General features: G+C 43.3%; 1 protein-coding gene across 1 annotated transcript in view; it reads right to left on the bottom strand.

The window, feature by feature from the left end:
* TNRC6B (trinucleotide repeat containing adaptor 6B) overlaps positions 1-18,128 on the bottom strand; it is a 249,751-nt gene extending 231,623 nt beyond the window's left edge. The window contains exon 1 of the mRNA XM_042947896.1: positions 18,008-18,128. The gene's annotated coding sequence lies outside the window, so the exon portion shown is untranslated. The remainder of the gene's footprint in view (positions 1-18,007) is intronic.
* Between the last annotated feature and the right edge of the window lie 544 nt (positions 18,129-18,672).

Genomic DNA, 18,672 nt, shown 5'->3' with positions numbered 1-18,672 from the left:
ATACTGATGGCCCTTACAGTTTCCAATAAAGGACTATGAAGCCCAAAATGGCTTTTTATTAAAATGGTCCTGTCAGCCTCCACTAAAATACATAATTTTTTCCCGAAAATGTTCTCATAATTTGAACTAATTACTCTTTTCTAGAAACTTACTGTTATTAGAAATGTTGTACTTTGAATATCTGTAAATCTTTAACTGTGTTATTATTAGAACATTTTATACAGCTCCAAGGTATTCTAAGTCAACCACTCTCTGAAGGTGACATTAAAATCAGAAGGGTGGTTATCACCTTTGGCAGGAGGGTAGTACCAGAATGGGGTAAAGATCGTGAAGTTAAAAAAGCAGACCTCTGTCGATATGCTGTGATTTTCTTTCTGTGTTCAAGACGAAAAAAACGCGCCTGGGTGGCTTCGTCGGTTGAGCCTCTGACTCTTGATTTCAGCTCAGGTCATGAGCTCATGGTTTGGTTCATGAGATCGAGCCAAGTCCGGCTCTGCACTGCTGGCACGGAGCCTGCTTGGGATTCTCTCTCTCTCTCTCTCTCTCTCTCTCTCTCTCTCTCTGCACCGCCCCCCCCCCAATTTCTCAAAAATAAACATGAAAAAATTTTTAAACAAAGGGCATGTGATTTAAAAAAAATTTTTTTCATGTTTATTTATTTTTGAGAGAGAGACAGAGTGCAAGTGAGGGAGGGGCAAAGAGAGAAGGACACGCAGAATCCAAAGCAGGCTCCAGGCCCTGAGCTGTCAGCACAGAGCCAAACGTGGGGGCTCAAACCCATGAACTATGAGATCATGACCTGAGCCGAAGTTGGATGCTTAACCAACTGAGCCACGCAGGCGCCCCGTGATTTTTTTATTTATCAAAGAGGGGCACAGATTTTAAAAGTGAACAAGCACCAATTTAAATCATTTTAAAAAATCAAAATAAAAATGAAGTCACATTATCCAAATAGTTATCAAGGAACAGAACACAAAATAAAAGTCAAGAAAGAGAACATGTGCAAGTAAGGAAAATTATGTATTTTAGCCCAGTTACGTATCAATTCCATTATATTATATGACTAAATAACAAATGATAATGAAACTTGCAAAACTAAAAGTTCTCTATTATAGAAACAAAACTGTAAAGCCAGATTAAAGCAAGAACTGAGACAAAAACTACTGAGAACCTATAATTAATTACAATGAAGAGTAATTTGGCAGATTTCACATGAAAAATAGGGACAGAATAAAGACTTTAATAAACATAAATACAGTACTACATTTTAAACTGTTGTATCTACATAAAACAAAATTGGTTGAATTTTTTTTTTAAGTACTCACCAATCCTCCCTCCCTCCCCCACTCTCACACAACTAACAAAATGGTAGAAACAACGCAACCAAACAGGAACCTCGTTTCACAACTGGTAGACATGAAAGCTGTGAAAACCTCTTTTAACATGTGTGTGGGATGCAGAACCCCGAATTATTTCTGCCTAGAGGAAGCTCTCACAGAGTTATACTCAAAAAAAACTAAAGATTGAAAATAATTCAAAATATTCCTTAAAGCAACATGAGTAACACAACTGGTTGTCTAGTTGTTGCTATATCCTAGAAAGGAAGGATAAGGTTATCTCTACCAGTATTGTTTACTAAATTACAGTTTTTACTATCCATGAAATTTATGCGGCCATCAGAAATAGTACATATGAACACATCACTGATAAATGGAATTCTAAATTAATTAAAACCCAAAATTAAAAACTTCAGGGTAAATTTTGATTTAAAAACTCCATTTCAGCAGTGTGTGGGTGGCTCAGTCAGTTAAGCATCCAACTTTTGATTTCGGCTCAGGTCATAATCCCAGGGTCATGGGATGGAGCCCTGTGTAGGGCTTTGTGCTGAGTGTGGAATGCTTAAGATTTTCTCTCTCTAAAATAAAAAATAAATTAAAAAAAAAAGTCCATCTCACATAGAAGAATTTAAAAGAGAATTTCCCACTGTGATCTTCCTTTTACTTGAACAAAGCAGAACTGGAAGAAAAGAGAACAAAGAAAACAAGATCGTAAGGTCCTAGAATATCAAGGGTAAAGAGCAAGCCAAGAGGACATCATGTAAGTATGAATAACGAAAGTCTCTATTACAAGATTGACTATGAAAGAACTGTAAACCTGTAAAATCAATTAACTAAAAACAGGAAATTAAAAAAATATACTGAAAGTCAAAAATTTAAGAATTTAATCCATTAAGAATATATTCTAAAAGCCCTTAATCTCTAATGGGAGGTGGAGGTGGGACTAATGGGACCTGCAGGTGCCAGTAAACAAAGATTGTAGGACGGGGCGCCTGGGTGGCTCAGTCTTAAGCGTCCGACTTCAGCTCAGGTCACCATCTCGCGGTCCGTGAGTTTGAGCCCCGCGTCGGGCTCTGGGCTGATGGCTCAGAGCCTGGAGCCTGCTTCCGATTCTGTGTCTCCCTCTCTCTCTGACCCTCCCCCGTTCATGCTCTGTCTCTCAAGTAAATAAACGTTAAAAAATTAAAAAATTAAAAAAAACCAAACAAACAAAGATTGTGGGAAAAGACTGTTACCCTTCCTCTGCCCCCTACCGCCCCCCACCCCCCGCAAAGAATTTTATCCAGTGATATAGGGTTCATCTAAGGTAGCACATATACCAATCTACTAGGTTCTAAGGATATTCCTTGGTTAATTACATAACAGATCCAGATTCAAGGCATCTCTTTGAACTAAGTCATTCACATAATTCCTGCAGGGTTAAGACAGATACAGATATGTGCTCATGCTACTGGAATTCAATATCTTACATGAGTAACTTTAAATTATGAAGGCATTAATAATGCTATACAGGTATCAAAACCCAATTTTATATCCTTTATATCATGTAGCATATTTTGACAGAGTGATCTTTGTTTCCTTATGAATCAGTTAACTATCAGGTAATTATAGTTAACTAGAAATCGGTTAACTATCCTGATTTAAGGAGCTTCCACAGTTGAGTGCAGCATAGTGAGACGAGGTACAAAACTATCCAGAGGTCAGTGAGTTTATAATCAAGTTGGAGAGACAGTATCACATAAAAACAATTTAAGAAACCTTATAAGAAGCAGTTAAGTCCAAGCTGTAAATATAAACTGATACTAAATATATACCAATCACTATATAGAAACGTTCAAATGGAAGTTATTTTTCAAAGTACACACTCCTAAGAAGTTACATAGGTAATTATCTCAGTCAGGTTGCCATCACTGAAAATACTTTGCAACTCCTACTTTGCTTCCAGACCAATTTACAAATCACACAAGGAAATCTGCCTCATTACTTTGAACTCATTTCGGACCCCAAACAGTATTGCCCAGACAAATCACTTAACCAGACCTGAAAAATGGTTCTTGGTTGCTCCCCTAAATCAAATCCACCCTGAAAGAATGAAGACTTTCCCCTACGGAAATTCCAAAGAGTATTTCTTATTCTGGAAGCAACTCCTAAATAATTCCTCAGATGTTTTAAGAAAAGACAGTACTTCCACTTTCAGAAAAGCCGGGGTAACAGCAGTCGGATGTACCCTTGCAGGTAAAAAAACAAACAGACAACTAAAAAACTGGACAAAATATATAAACAATGGTTTTCAAAACATTGGACATCAGGCAAGGAAGGACAGTGATCCCTAAAGAGATGGTAAACAAACAAGCTGAGCCCTACAATTGCCCTAGCTTGCTGCCTAGGGAAAGATTCCAGGCCACCAAGCCGCCGGGAGGGGAAACCCAAGTGGAACTCAGAGACCTCCCTGAATTGAGGAGATGCAGCTGAGATTTCCAGAAGGCTGAGGCAGCTAGAGTTTGCAGTGAACAGCACTGGAAAGGAAGAGCCGCACAGAGGAAGAACTCTCGAGATCTGTAGGGGGATCCCTCCAGTATTCAGCTGAGTAGCAGCTAAGGAACTAGGAAAAACACAGGTAACATCACACTTAACAGTAGGATGTTTTCCCCCTACATCCAAGGAAAAAGCAAAGGTGCCCATTCATACTTCTTCCACTCGACATGGTACCTGAGGTCCTAGCCAGTTCGATAAGGCAAGATTTAGAACTCAAAGGTCAGAAAATAAAATTGACTTTCTTTGTAAATGATACAGTTGTATATGAAAAAAAAAAAACACAAAAGAACAGACAAAAATGCCACTGAAAGTAATGAACGAAATTAGGAAAGTTTATTTATTTAGTGTATTCAATCACATCAATGAAAACAAACTGTCCAAATGAAAGAGGGCTTTAATAAAGAAAGGCTTCCAGGAAGAAAACTTTAGAGAAGGCTTTCTGAGGGTGAGAAGCAAAATGGTTTGGAAGCCAGAAACAGGGAGGATATTTTACATAAGGAATAGCCTTTTATAAGGTATGAGGACAAAAAGCGAGAGAATCATATGGAAAATAGAGAAAAGATTGTATAGAAGGCAAAGGTTCAGGGGGCCTGGGTGGCTCAGTTGGTTAAGCATCCGACTTCGGCTCAGGTCATGATCTCACAGTTCATGAGTTCAAGCCCCACGTTGGGCTCTGTGCAGACAGCTCAGGGCCTGGAACCTCCTTCGGATTCTGTGTCTCCCTCTCTTTCTCTACCCCTCCCCCACTCATGCTCTGTCTCCCTCTGTCTCTCAAAAATAAATAAACATTAAAAAAAAAAAGGCAAAGGTTCAAAACTAGGGGATGACAGTTGAAAGCTGGAAGCAGTGAAGGAGCCTGGCTCCGACACAGGTGTTTGGATTTCACAGAATAAGAAAGCATAGGCTGATAAAGAAAATAGTATGTAGGAAATGTTTTCTGGTGAGAAACTAGGAACAGAGCAACTGACAGGAAGCTATTTTAATAATCCAGCCACAAGCTGAGGGTGACTTAGAATCAGGATGGCGGAGTGGAAGCAAAAAGGAGAGGCTCAAGGTCCAAAGCCACAGAGAAAGGCGCTAAGGGAGATGACAATGCTCCAAGATTCAGTGGTTCAGGCTTTGGTGACCTGGGATTGGGAGGGGGGTTACCAATGAGGGGACCCAACAGAGTCAACAACTTTTAAGGGAGGTGAAGCAGAGGCCCCTCTCCAGTCTCCAGAGTTACCTTCCTAAAAAGCACTCTGAATGACAATTCCCAAGTCTTGGGGGGGGGGGGGGGGGGGTGTTAAAGGAAAACAAGAGAAAATGACATTAAATACTCATTTTTAAGTACAGTAAATAGAAGTCTAGAGAGCATCCGCTTCCAAAGCAAACACAAAACATCAGTGTTGAGCCTGGGCTCTGGCAGGTTCAGGAAGCGCAGGGCGGTGTCACAATATGCTGAGGCCGACCCACAAGCTGCCTGTGGGGCACAGGGTCCCCTTTTTAAAGTTTTCAAACCAGCCCTTACTGGCTCGAAATGTGATGTGTTTTGCATTTCCATTCTATTGTTTTGTTTTTGTTATTTCTACAAAGAGCCTTTTCACTAATTCTCTCTGTGTTTTAAAAGTAATGTTTTCCCCACTGAGCTGTGTTTCAGGAATGGGAATGTGTGGGCATAAAAAAAACCTCCTCTCTTTATCCACAGACCCACCTGCATGGTTTAAGGGGGAATCAGTCATTAGCGTGTCTTTTTAAGGAGATACAGCCAAACTACAAAATAAAAATATCATAAATTCTAAACACTTTGGTACAAAAATATAGAAAGTTTTATAGTGAAGAGGTTGACAAAAGAGTAGTTGGGAAAAGATTTATTTTAAAATCTGTTGGTACATCTAAGTGGAGAGATTCTATATTCAGAAGTGCCACTGAAATACACAACTGGGTAAAAGATCTCCCTGCTGAGTATGACAGACCATCTTGTAAGATTTCCAGGAAGGATAAATATCTAGTCCTTGGAGGGTCTCAGTTTTCATCCTTCTGCTTTGTTTCTCTTTTCTTCTTTCCTCACCAGAACCTAGTAGATGTTCAAAACATTTCAATTGCTATGCTGACCTGGGCCTAAATGAGGAAACCTTGTCTACTTCCACTTTTTGAGGTTCTCAGTGTGTTTTTGAAATAAAGACATGCCAAAACAGCATTACAAAAATTGTGGTATATTTTAAATATATACATTTGATAAATGAACACTTCTAGGAAAAGAATACAATGTAACCCGTCCTATTCACAAGACACAGGATTAATAAACATGTTCATTTGTCATAAACTACACAATGTGATCTAGTAACTAGAACATGTTTCAAGTTATAATCAGTATTTTCTTTCGATCCTGTGAATTTATCTCTCAGAATGTCTACACCTGCTATGTGCAAACCATTCTGCTGGGAGCCAGAGCAGTATAAACTTGTTTTGAGCTCAAAGTACCAAGACAGAAACCCTGACTTCTCCCTTTTCTCTAGTTGAGGAGCTACAAGAACTTCTAAGGATTATCATGCCACCTATGCCCTTGACAGGAATCTGGTGGCCTTGCCCTGTGGACTACCTGCTACCATCTCCATTCAAACAGTTTCGATTTTTCTCTCTCTCCTGGGTCCTTGCTACACATCTTTACGTAGAATTTCTCACCTTAACAGGTTGCCTTCTCAACCTGGCCCTGATTCCATTATTTCCTTTCTTTCTTTTCCAAACATCTTGAAATAAACTACACTCACTGCTGTCATTTTCCTACCATCCATTATCTCTTTTGCCCCTTGTAATCTAGATCAACAAATGATCACACAGAATTTGTATTCATATAAAAGTAAATAAATAAATAAATAAATAAATAAAAAGAATTTGTAGCAATTGACATTGAAATGGGTCAATTAGCATATTCTGAGTGGCAACCAGCACTCCCCAGCGTAACCTCCAATCATTCTGAAAAATATCAAGCTCTGAACATGCAAAGCTGAGAAATATTGTATATGCCAACAAAGTACAGGTATCCTACAGCTGTAACTGAAAACAGCTTACTGATAATGGATAAAAAAAGATGGGAAGAGATGGGATGGATTGGGGGAAAGGAGGCAATACTTAAGAGTAACAGGTCTGGGGGGCAGTCATTTAAGCATCCAACTCTTATTTTTGGCTCAGTCATGATCTCACGGTTGTGAGATTGAGCCCTAATGGGGCTCTGTACTGGGTGTGGAGCTTGTTTAGGATTCTCTCTCTCTCCCACTGCCCCTCCCTACTCCTCTCAAAAAAAAAAAAAAAGTAACAGAGCTGAGGAAAAGGTATGGAAGGAAGACAAGAAAGCAAAGAGCCAGTGAACTAAAGAGGAATAAAATGAAGGAAAATGGGCTAGATTTATGTTCAACAAATCTTCCTTTCTTAATTATGGTTGAGAATCAAATTAAACTAATGCTAGTTCAATAGACCAATTGGAGACTTACAGACATGTAACAACTTTTTTAAAAAAAATGTTTATTTTTGAGAGGTTGTGGGGGGAGGAAGGGCAGAGAGAGAGGGAGACAGAGGGTCCCAAGCAGACTCCGCACCATCAGTGCAGAGCCCAATGCGGGGCCCAAACTCACGAACCTCAAGATCATGTTCCGAGCCGAAGTCGGAAGCTTCTGACTAAGCTACCCAGGAGCCCCAGCCAATTTAACAATCTTCAAGCTGTAAAAATGTACACATATCCAGAGGCTCTTCTAGATACTGCTTTCTGATCTCATCCCTTTTACTGGTTCATCATCTGGCCCTTGGGAGATGGATCAACACTCACCTCAGGCAGTCAAGCAAGAGGTCACTTCCTTTACTCTGCTTTTACAGATAAGCTCAAATGAGTCACCACTTTCTAACTCCATCTGATATCATGTGCATGGTTATAGGTACAGTGACAAGCACCATTCTGGTTTATGACTAATCTTCTTTGAATGGTACTTTTTTTTTTTTTAAGTATAGTTGACACTGAATGGTACTTGATAATGCTTTTATGAATTCAAATATACAGAATCGCATCATTATTTCTAAAATCATTTCCAGTTCTGAAATGCAACGTAATCTAAGAATCTGAGTGTAACATGTCACAGCCTGTAAGTCAGCCATTGGCCCTGTACCCCAAGACCAGCTTTATAAAGCACACCGCTTCTCCATATAGCTGTCTTCTCCATATACTAAATGTGTTCCTTTGTACCTCTGCACAGGCTGTTCCCTCTGCTTCTGCCTGAAATGCCCTTTTCTTCCATGACCTACTGGGAGTGTCTCCCTCCCTGGAAAGGCTTTCTTGACCTCCAGTTGTATTGATGACTTTCCTTTCCCCCCCTGCCCCATCCCTTGTACTGTCTCTCACAGCATGTATTACACCAACTGGAACTCATCTGTGTCCAAGTCTGTCACACCCACTTGGCTGTGCACTCCCCGGGAGCAAAGATCTCTTCTCATCCCATTCTTGTAGTCCTAGTGTCTAAGAGCATTCAGCACATGTACACATGCAAATGTTCAGTGAAACTGTAGCCATCCTAGTCCCTAGCATATAAAAAGATTTTAATTTTTAAATTTTTTTTAGGATTTTATTCTTAAGCAATCTCTACACCCAACATAGGGCTTGAACTTATAACCCAGAGATCAAGAGTCACATGTTCCACTGACTGAGCCAGGAATAACCATTCTGATCATTTCTACTAATAAGGATTAAAAGGACACTCATTAGTAACTAAGATTTCCAGACATATTAAAAATTTTAATAACAATATTCTTTCTGTAATCTTAAAATGTTTATCTATTATAAGCAGTAATTTAAAAAATACGAAAAGAACCTGGAGACAACTTAAAAAGGAAAGCCCCTTCCACCCCCATATATTTAAACCATTAGAATGACCACTTTTTTTAATGACTACTTCTTTTAATTCTATTTTTAGTTTTAGTTCTCTTTCCTAACTTCATGTGAAAAAGATTTATGAAGACCTACTATGTGTAACTTACAATGCCAGATACTGGTTATACAAACGTGAAAAAAATCGAAGTATTTTTATTCACGTAGCTATGTTCTAGCAAAGAAATAATATATAAATGAAATGATTATTTCATTACAATTCTATTAAGTGCTCTGAGTGTTTAAAAAAATTTTTTTAATGTTTATTTATTTTTGAGAGAGAGACAAGAGTACAAGCCGGGGAGGGACAGAGAGAGGGAGACACAGAATCTGAAGCAGGCTCCAGGCTCTCAGCTGTCAGCACACAGCCGGACTCGGGGCTCGAACTCACAAACCAGGAGGTCATGACCTGAGCTGAAGTTGGACGGTCACCCAACTGAGCCACCCAGGCGCCCCAAGTGCTCTGAGTTTTTAAAAGAAACACATCAAGGGACACCTGGGTGGCTCAGTTCGTGGAGGGTGTGACTCTGGATCTCGCAGTTGTAAATTCAAGCCCTACGTTGGGTGTAGAGATTACTTAAAAAATAAAACCTTAAAAATTTTTTTGTTTAATGTTTATTTTTGAGACAGAGAGAAACAGAGCATGAGTGGGGGAGGGGCAGAGAGAGAGGAAGACACAGAATCTGAAGCAGGCTCCAGGCTCCGAGCTGTCAGCACAGAACCTGATGCGGGGTTTGAACCCACGAACCGTGAGATCGTGACCTGAGCTGAAGTCGGACCCTTAACCGATTGAGCCACCCAGGCGCCCTTTAAAAATTAAAAAAAAAACAAAAACAAAAAACAAAAAAACGGGGGGGGGGAGCACATCTAATTTGGGGTGGGGGTGATTAGGAAGTCACTAAGGAAGTGTCATAAATTGAGCTCAGAGGATTGAAGAGGCATCAACTAAGGTCAGGGTGGGGGGGCTTCCAAGCTATGGAAACAGCAAGTGCAAGGAAAAAACTTTGAGCGGAGAGGACTATGTATTTCAGGAACCAGAAGGGGGTCAGTGTGGTGAGAGTTCAGGCAGCAAAGGGGAGAGTGGCAGGAAAGAAGGTAGGGTGTTCACTGGGTATTCAGTGAACAAGAGAGACCAGAGATTTATGAAGCTTATATTCCAAAAAGGGTATGGCAGGGCTTTTGGGACTCATTAACAGTTTTAAGCAGGGGATAAATATGATCAGATTTACACATGTGTTTTGAGTGTCTTATACTGAGGTAGAACATATATTGAATAGATATTTGGTTTTAAAAAACTATTCTTTTTGCAGCCTCAACAATTCTCTGAGGCAGAGAATTCCCTGCTTACAAAAGAAAAAACGGAGGTTTTGCAAAGCTAAGTAATTTATTTGAGGTTATTTATTCAATAAACACTTGAGAGCCTACAATATGGCAGGCACAGTACAGTGAGTACTCAGGGATGCAGAGATGAACACAACAGTCTTGCTCTTTAGAAACTGATAATCTAGTGAGAGAGACAGACCTAGAAACATGACATAGGGCAGTCTGTGCTAGAAATGGGTAAAATAAAACGGAGCAGAGAAAAATGAAATCTTCCTAGGAAGAATTAATCATTTCATCTCTGTGTTAAAAGAGCATTTCTTTCACACTATTACAGTTTTTAATTCTCATTCATTCCTGTGCTTGAAGCATAGTAGGTACCCAAGCAAATGTCTGCAATACAAACCAACCCAGGACTTTTAACTCCTGGGCAGTGCCTTTCCAAAACCAACTGCGCTTCTAACTCTGGAAGGGTATGCATTAATTCCAAGGAGTTCTTCTGAAGCTGCTTTCCGAGCCAGTTTACAAACCACAAAAGAAAATAAGTCTCATTAAAGCCAAACCTTGGGGCGCCTGGGTGGCTCAGTTGGCTGGGCATCCGACTTCAGCTCAGGTCATGATCTCACAGTTAGTGAGTTCAAGCCCCGCATCGGGCTCTGTGCTGACAGCGCAGAGCCTGGAGCCCACTTCAAGTTCTGTGTCTCCCTCTCTCTCTCTGCCCCTCCCCACCCCTGTTCTCTCTCTCTCTCTCTCTCAAAAATAAATAAACATTAAAAAAAAAAAAAAAAGTCAAATCTCATTTCTGACCCAGCCTGAAAACCCAAAATATCTAAACAGTTACATTTTAAAATCTTTATTCAACTTTTTAAACATCACTAATGGGCTGTAACAAACATTTTAAGGAATCTCTATGCCCCCAACATGGGCACCTCAATGCCCCCAACTTCAGGACCCCAAGATAAAGAATGGCATGCTCTACTGATTGAGCCAGTCAGGTATCCCTGAACAGTTATTTTTTAATTTTTATATTTTTTAAGATTTTATGTTTTGAACTAATCTCTATATCCAAAGTGGGGCTCAAACAACCCCAAGACCAAGAGTTGCACCCTCTTCTGACTGAGCCATCCAGGGACCTTCATTGAGAAGAAATGTTCCTATGAAGACCATTGAGAAAATATTGTATATACTCCTTCATAATTCATGATCTCTGTCCTCAAAGGACTTATATTCTAGTTTCTATTTGGAAAGATAAAATATAGAACACAGAATAAAACAACATATAAGGTAGCATTTGTCCATTTAAAGTATTTATAGACTGCCTACTATATAGGCCAGGTCAGGAGCTGTCTTGGGATGCAAAAATGAGTAGGACAATAGCCTGCCTTTGAGGAACTCATAGTTGTATGGGGGAGGCCAACAATACAGTAGCTCCGAATGATCAGAGCTCTATTCAGCAGGTACACACAGATGAGAACACAGAGGCTGTGTACAATCGCCATCAGTTCCAGTTCATCAGGCACTTATTTCCACTGGTCAGTGCCCATCCCTTGTTAAATATCAGTTATTAAAATATCTTTTTTACTTTTATTTTCTCTTAAATGTTTATTTTTGAGAGAGAGCAGAGGAGGGGCAGAGAGACAGAGAGACTGGGGATCCAAAGCGGGCTCCGTGCTGACAGCAGAATGCTCGATGCGGGACTCGAACTCACTAACCATGAGATCATGACCTGTGCCAAAGCTGGATGCTTAACTGACTGAGCCGGTGCCTCTAAAATATGTATATATTTTTTATGTTATTATTATTTTTAAGTTTATTTATTTATTTCGAGAGAAAGAGAGAGAAAGCGCACGTGGGGGAGGGGCCGAGAGTGGGAGACAGAAGAAGAATCCCAAGCAGGCTCTGCACTGTCAACACGGAGCCCAATGAGGGACTCGAACTCTCAAACTGCTAGATCATGACCTGAGCCAAAACCAGGAGTCGGTCACTTATCTGACAGAGCCACCCAGGAGCCCCTAAAATATATTTTTTTAATGGTTATCTATTTTTGAGAGAGAAAGCACACGTGCGCGCAATCAGGTAAGGGGCAGAGAGAGGGAGAGAGACAGAGGATCTGAAGCAGGCTCTGAGGTGTCAGCAGAGCCCAATGTGGGGCTCAAATTAATAAACTGTGAGACCATGACCTGAGCCGAAGTCGAATACTTAACCAACAGAGCCACCCAGGCGCCCCCAGTTATTAAAATATTTTAACTTTACTTTAAAAAAAAAAATTTTTTTTTAACGTTTATTCATTTTAGAGACAGAGAGAGACAGAGCATGAATGGGGGAAGGTCAGAGAGAAAGGGAGACACAGAATCTGAAACAGGCTCCAGGCTCTGAGCTGTCAGCACAGAGCCGGATGCAGGGCTCGAACTCACGGACTGCGAGATCATGACCTGAGCTGAAGTCGGTTGCCCATCCGACTGAGCCACCCAGGCGCCCCTTTTAACTTTACTTCAAATTATAAGCAAAATGAGAATTACCGTAATTACTATATGAAAAAACAGTGACACGCACACAAAAATAATGTTAAAGGGTTAGAGGAAACGGTGAGAACTGAACTTTAGGGATACCTTGGGATCCCCAAGCAAGGAAGGTTTGGGTGTTTGGAGAGGAGCTGGCTGTAGATACGGGGAATACAGTTATCAAAGGCCAGCAGCTGGAACTACGTAGGTAGAGCTCTCCAACTGAGGAGCACACAGCTTAGGGCTGTGTTGTCCAACACAGTAGCCACTAGCCCCATGTGGCTACAGAGCACCTGAAATGTGGTTAGTCTAAATTGGGACGGGGTAAGTGAAAAATCCACTCCAGATTTCAAAGACCTAACACGAAAACAAAACAAAACAAAACGAAAAGGAATGTAAAGCATCTCACTGTTTTTTTACTGATCACACGTTTACATAAAATATTTGGGGTATACTGAAGTAAATAAAATGTTATGAAAATCTATTTCACTTTTTCTGCCTTTTCAGTGTGGCTCACATTTGTGGCCTGCAGTCCACTTCTACTGGACAACGCTAGTCTGAGGCACTTGAAATAACAAGCTAGAGTTTAAGCCCTCTAGGCAATGAAACAACCACTGAAGGTTTTCAACCATAAGTGCCTGTGCTAGATCTGGGGAGGGGACAGGAAACAGAAAGTGCTGTTTCAGGAAGATTCGTGTGGGGGCAATCTGTAGGATCAAGACCCTAGAGGCAGCTGTCAATGTCAAAAGGCTGGCAAAGGTCGAAGGGTAAGCAGGCTCAACTGGATGGTACACAAGGTGTTTGGCGGTCACACGCTGGGTGGAGAGAGGAGAAATCCAGAGCAGGGTGAGGTGAGGGAAGAGTGAGCTGCAAGCCCTGGCCCAGCCTGGATAACCAAGGTGCACTGCTGAGCGGACTGAGCAAGGTCAGCCACAGTTTAGGTTAGATCTAGTGGAGGGTCAGGGGTTAGGGGTCAGGGCTCCCAGGCAGAGGTACAATTCAGAAGAACAGGCTCTGTGTCCTCTTCAGCAATTTCAGATCTAGCTCTGTGTGGCAAGACTTCCAACAGTGAGATCAAGTCCCAGAGAAGGTAGGAGTAGAATGCAAGGCTACCAGAAACTACAAGAGGGCAATAAATTATAAAAGCAAAGCCCAGACTCACAACACAGCCAACGAATATTTACTGGGGGTTTGCCGTGAGCCTGAAGCTTGGCTGGCTCTGGAGACAAGAGAAACAAAACAGACGTGGTCCTGAATCACAAATTGTGGCGACAGCTACGAAAAAGGAACAAGAGATCTGGGAGACCTGACTGAGGGTGGACTGGGGTGGTGGTGGGAGGCCATAAAGGAGAGCCTCTCTGAAGAAGTGACATTTTAATCGCAACCCTGGAGGCAGGTGGGTGAAGATTAAGGGGGAAGCGGGGGAAGAACAGCCCAAGCCAGGAAAGTGGTGCGTACAAAAACCTTGAGGCTGCGAAGAAAAGGTCTGGGTAATTCAAGGAACTGAAAGAAAGACTGCGTAATTAGGACATCAGAAAGGGGGGTGGTCCATAAAAGAGGTAAGGGAAGGCTGGAGGGGCAGGCAGAGGCCAATCGTTCAGAGTCTCATAGGATGAAAAATAAAATCCCAAATGGGCCTCAGTACAGCGGGAAGCCACAGGGGTTTTGACCAGAGAAGTGGTCTGATCCCCATGGCGTTCTAAGTACTCCAATTACCTATACTCTGCTCAGACTACTGAATGGGAGCCAGCTTGGCAGCAAAGAGGCAGGAGCCAATATTTGTAGCTGAGTAGCAGGATTCCAGGTCTGGGATAAGAGAGTTTATTATTGGGCCCTCCGAGTGTTCCAGGGTCGCCAGCAGGGAGGAGGATGGCATCAACAAAAAATACAGAAAAATCGGATAAAGAGCTGGCTTAGGAGGCAAAGTTAAACATAACTTTAAACGTATGAAATATGAACAAATAGTGAAGAATTCTAGCAGTAAATATTGCTGTTTTGGAGTATGGGAAGAGAGGTCAGACGTGGATATTCAGGTTAGCAGATACAAAGGTGACAGTTTAAGTCCCAAAAGTAAATAACATTTTCCAGGAGTAGAAAGAGAAAAATAAAACAACAACAAAAGGAGCCTAAGTCTGATCCTTGGTGTTTATCTCTGGGATAGAAGTCAGGAGAAAGAAGTCCTCATACTATATCAAAAGGGATACAGCATGAGGAGGAACTTTTTGGGAGAGGGTGAAACCATCCTGATTGTCGCGGTGGTTACACGAATCTATACCTGTGTTAACATTCATAGAACTGTACACATACTAAAAGTTAATGTTACTGTATGCTATTTTTGTTTTTAATTTGAGAGAGAGAGAGAGGATGGGGGAGAGGGTCAGAGAGAGAGAATCCCATGCTCCATGTTCCATGCTCAGCATTGAGTCTGACGTGGGGCTCCATCCCATGACCACGAGATCATGACCTGAGCCTATATCAAGAGTCAGATGCTCAAATGACTGAGTCACCCACGCACCCCACTATATGTAATCTTTTAAATAACATTTTTTAAAAAGGTAGGGATAGTCAAAAGGACTGCTGCAGGGAGACATAACAGGATAAATCCCGAAAAGATGCTCTGGGAATTTTAACCATTAGGTAATTGGCAACCTTGGAAAAAGCCTCAGCGAGTGGTAAGGCTGGGAGCCAGGCTGCAAAGGTTCAAAGAAAAACTTGAGCAGTGAAGAGAAGCAGTCAGTACAGCCTCCTCTTTTAGAACTCTGGGGATGAAAGGAAGAACAGAATGGCACACAGCTCAAAGAGATAAGGGGAACTGGAAGATTCAGCAAACTGGCAGAGCCAACCTTCTACACCATGAGTTGCTCCATTTCCGTATTCTTCTAGAATGTGCATTTTGCACATGAATTATTCACTTTATTATTGTCCTGTTAAAGTAAAACCGCTAAAACAAACCCAAAATCATTGCACTTTTAACTCTGCTCCTTAGTTAGCTGACATTTACTGTGCTCCTACCATGTGCCAAGTACCGTGTTAGATACAAAAGTGAGTAAGGCCTGGTCCTTGGAAGAGCACACAGGGTTTATCACCATCACAAGGTACTGGAGTGGAGATCTGCACAAAGGGCTCTGAAAGCCTTGACCTTCTGAATTAAATGCATTTCTATTTACCTTTATAAAAAAACCAAACAGGGAAGAAATGAAGACAAAGCATGGATGCAAGTTTGTAAAAATGTTAATTTCTAAAAACTAAGAATGAGTTTAACATTAAATTCTTTTTTAAATTATTTATTATTTATTTATTTATTTTGAAAGAGAGAAAGAGAGCTTGAGGGGTGAGGGGCAGAGAGGGAGACAGAATCCTAAGCAGTGCAGAGCCCGATGCGGGGCTCAAACTTACCAACCTCGAACCGCGAGATCATGACCTGAGCTGAAACCAAGAGTCGGGAGGCTCAACCGACTGAGCCACCCAGGTGGCCTAATGTTAAATTCTTAAGTCAGGTATGGGCAACCCAATCATCAGTGGCATTTGCCTTTTCTTTTCCTGTCTACCTTCTGCCTTTCTTCCCATGGATAATTTAGGAGGCAAAATGGAATAAGCACAGACTTTGAAAACAGACAGACTTGAGACTAAACATGGTTCTTCGAGGATCTTTTTCTTATCCATAAAACAGTAATGACACCTTCCCCACAGGCTTGAGAGAAGGATTAGGAAAAAATATAAAGAAGTTGGCATATGAGAAGCAGGCAGTGAATGTTGGTTAACGTTACTATCATTTGAACAAGTGGTATTGTTCTGATTTAAAACATTTTTAAGGGCTTCCATTTGAATGAGGAAAAAAAATTATTTTTTCAAGGGCATGATGTTCATATGCTACCTTAGAAATGCAACTTGGTAATTCCCTCTTAAGATCTATCAGAAACTATTCTGCTCAAATACATGATGTTGGGGACACACACTTAAAAACGGCCAAGAACCAAGAAAATATAAAGGCATCGTTATTATCATCGCTGTTTCCCAAGTGGGACAAACCGGTCCGATTTGTGCTCTGGATCCCTTAGTGCAGGGATCGACCTACGTTCATACCCCTCCCACTACCTACCTACAGCAAAACTGCACCATGTAGAGGTGCAAGGCTATGTGCTAAAAGTTCTTAGAAAACGCATTTACATAACACCACCAAGAGTATGTACAGTTGCAAAGCCAAGATCATTGATGCTTCTCCCAATCAACAGGAAGCTATCATCCATTGAAATTCCCCACAACAATGAAGGAAACAGCCTCTATTGTTCAACTTTCACAAAATGCTAAGATGCAAAAATTTATACACCTTATGTCCGTACGCTTAACTACTAGGGTGAGGAAAGGCAACCAATGACGTTTTGTTCACTATGGAGAAGTATCTCTGGCCAATTGTGTTGCATAATTTTGCTTCTATCGTAACACAAATGACCAACTTGAAATTCCCCTTATCCCTCGCACAATTTTTGCATAGGTGCTAAAAAGTAATAAAACAGCCAAAAGACACATGACATGGCAAGGAAACTTAAAAGCCCGACTGGTACACTGTGCCGAAAGAACTGAGGATAGGCTGGTCTTTAAGAAGCTACCGTTACTGGGTATCTTGAGCCACTTTAGGGTATTCAGCCCACCGGTATAAGCCCGCTAGCTTGAACCTAAGGGAAGCCAGCCCACAGGAAGACCGAAAACACTCCTCGTGCTGTTTCGTCCCATTTCCTCGTGGAAAGTCTGAACCGCCTCTCCAAGGTGGCCACACACCGCAGGGCTCTGGGGTGAGGGGCGGGAGCGGGACCCCACCCCCACCCCCGGCCGGGATTAGGCAGGGGGACGCATTCCCGCCGACACACGGGTCCCACACAGGCCTGACGCCTCCCTCTGCCACCCGCCAGGCAGGGGGCCTGACGCGCCTCGGCGGGCCCGGCTCTCCGCCGCGACGGGGCGTCTCTCCCCGCCCGGAGGCCCCCCAGCGACGGGAAGCGAACCCGACTCGACCAGCCCACCCGGAAGCCCTCCCCCAGCTCACACCTGCTGGCGCGTGACGCCCGGAGCCGCGCGCGCCCGCCAGCCCCGGCCCTGCCATTCGGGGCGCCTCTTCCCTGCACGCCGGACGTCGCCCGCGTCCCTCCCCGCCCCGGGGTCAAACCCACCACACGCCCGCCCCCACGGAGCGCGCGCTCAACGCCCCCGCCCCCGCCGGGGCCCGCGCGCGCTCCCGCCCCCCCTCCGGCCCTGTCCCCGCCGCGCGCGCTCACTCGCGAGGACACGCACACGCTGCGACTCAGCTTGACAGGCCGGCCCGCGCCGCGCGCTCCCGCGGGCGTCCTCGCCCACCTGGCCCTCCAGCTCTGACTGGGCGGTGCGCGGGGGGAGGGGAAGGGCGGCAGTGGCCGTCGGTCCTCACTCACCGCCGAGCCGCGCCGGCTCCGAGTGCGCGGCGTTCCGCTGTGAGGCGATGCGCTGCGATGCGCGCGGTCCCCGCTTCTCCGCAGGCTATGGAGGCGACGTAGTAGGGGGACTGAGGGGCGCGGGGGGGTCACTCCCTCCCGCTTCACCTCCCAGAAACACGGGGACCCCAGAAACTAAAAACAAAATAAACAAACTTTCCCCTCCGCCTCCCTCCCCCAAAACCACAACACAAACACTCGGGGGCCCGCCCAGAGTCCCACTCCATTGGCCACAGGGAGGATGCTTCCGGCTCTCACTGGCTGGCTTTTATGCCCATCAAGCTGCTGTTCCGCCCCTCCAATTCCTCGCCGCTGCCGTCGCCCCTCATTGGTCAAGTGCTTCCCGTTTGACGAGCTACGATTGGCTGAACTGCCTGCGCCAATCATTCGGGGACACACCCCCTCAGCATCCCAGAGGCCGCTTCCTTGGTCGCGGACCCGGAGAGGCGAAGGGGAAACTAGAGCATGATGGCGGCTGAGCTCACTTGGCGCAACCATCGTCTTTTTTCCTTTTTTAGCTCATTGGTGCCTCGCTCTCGCGCTGCTTCCACTGAGCTCCTCTCTCCATCCAGTATTGCCTAATAACGGAATCTATACGCGCCGGCTCCTTGATTTATCCCCTTCGA

Source organism: Panthera leo, chromosome B4 (assembly GCF_018350215.1).
Source record: "Panthera leo isolate Ple1 chromosome B4, P.leo_Ple1_pat1.1, whole genome shotgun sequence".
Taxonomy (NCBI): domain Eukaryota; kingdom Metazoa; phylum Chordata; class Mammalia; order Carnivora; family Felidae; genus Panthera; species Panthera leo.
The sequence above is the reverse complement of the archived record's forward strand: the minus strand, read 5'-3'. Positions and strand labels throughout refer to the sequence as shown.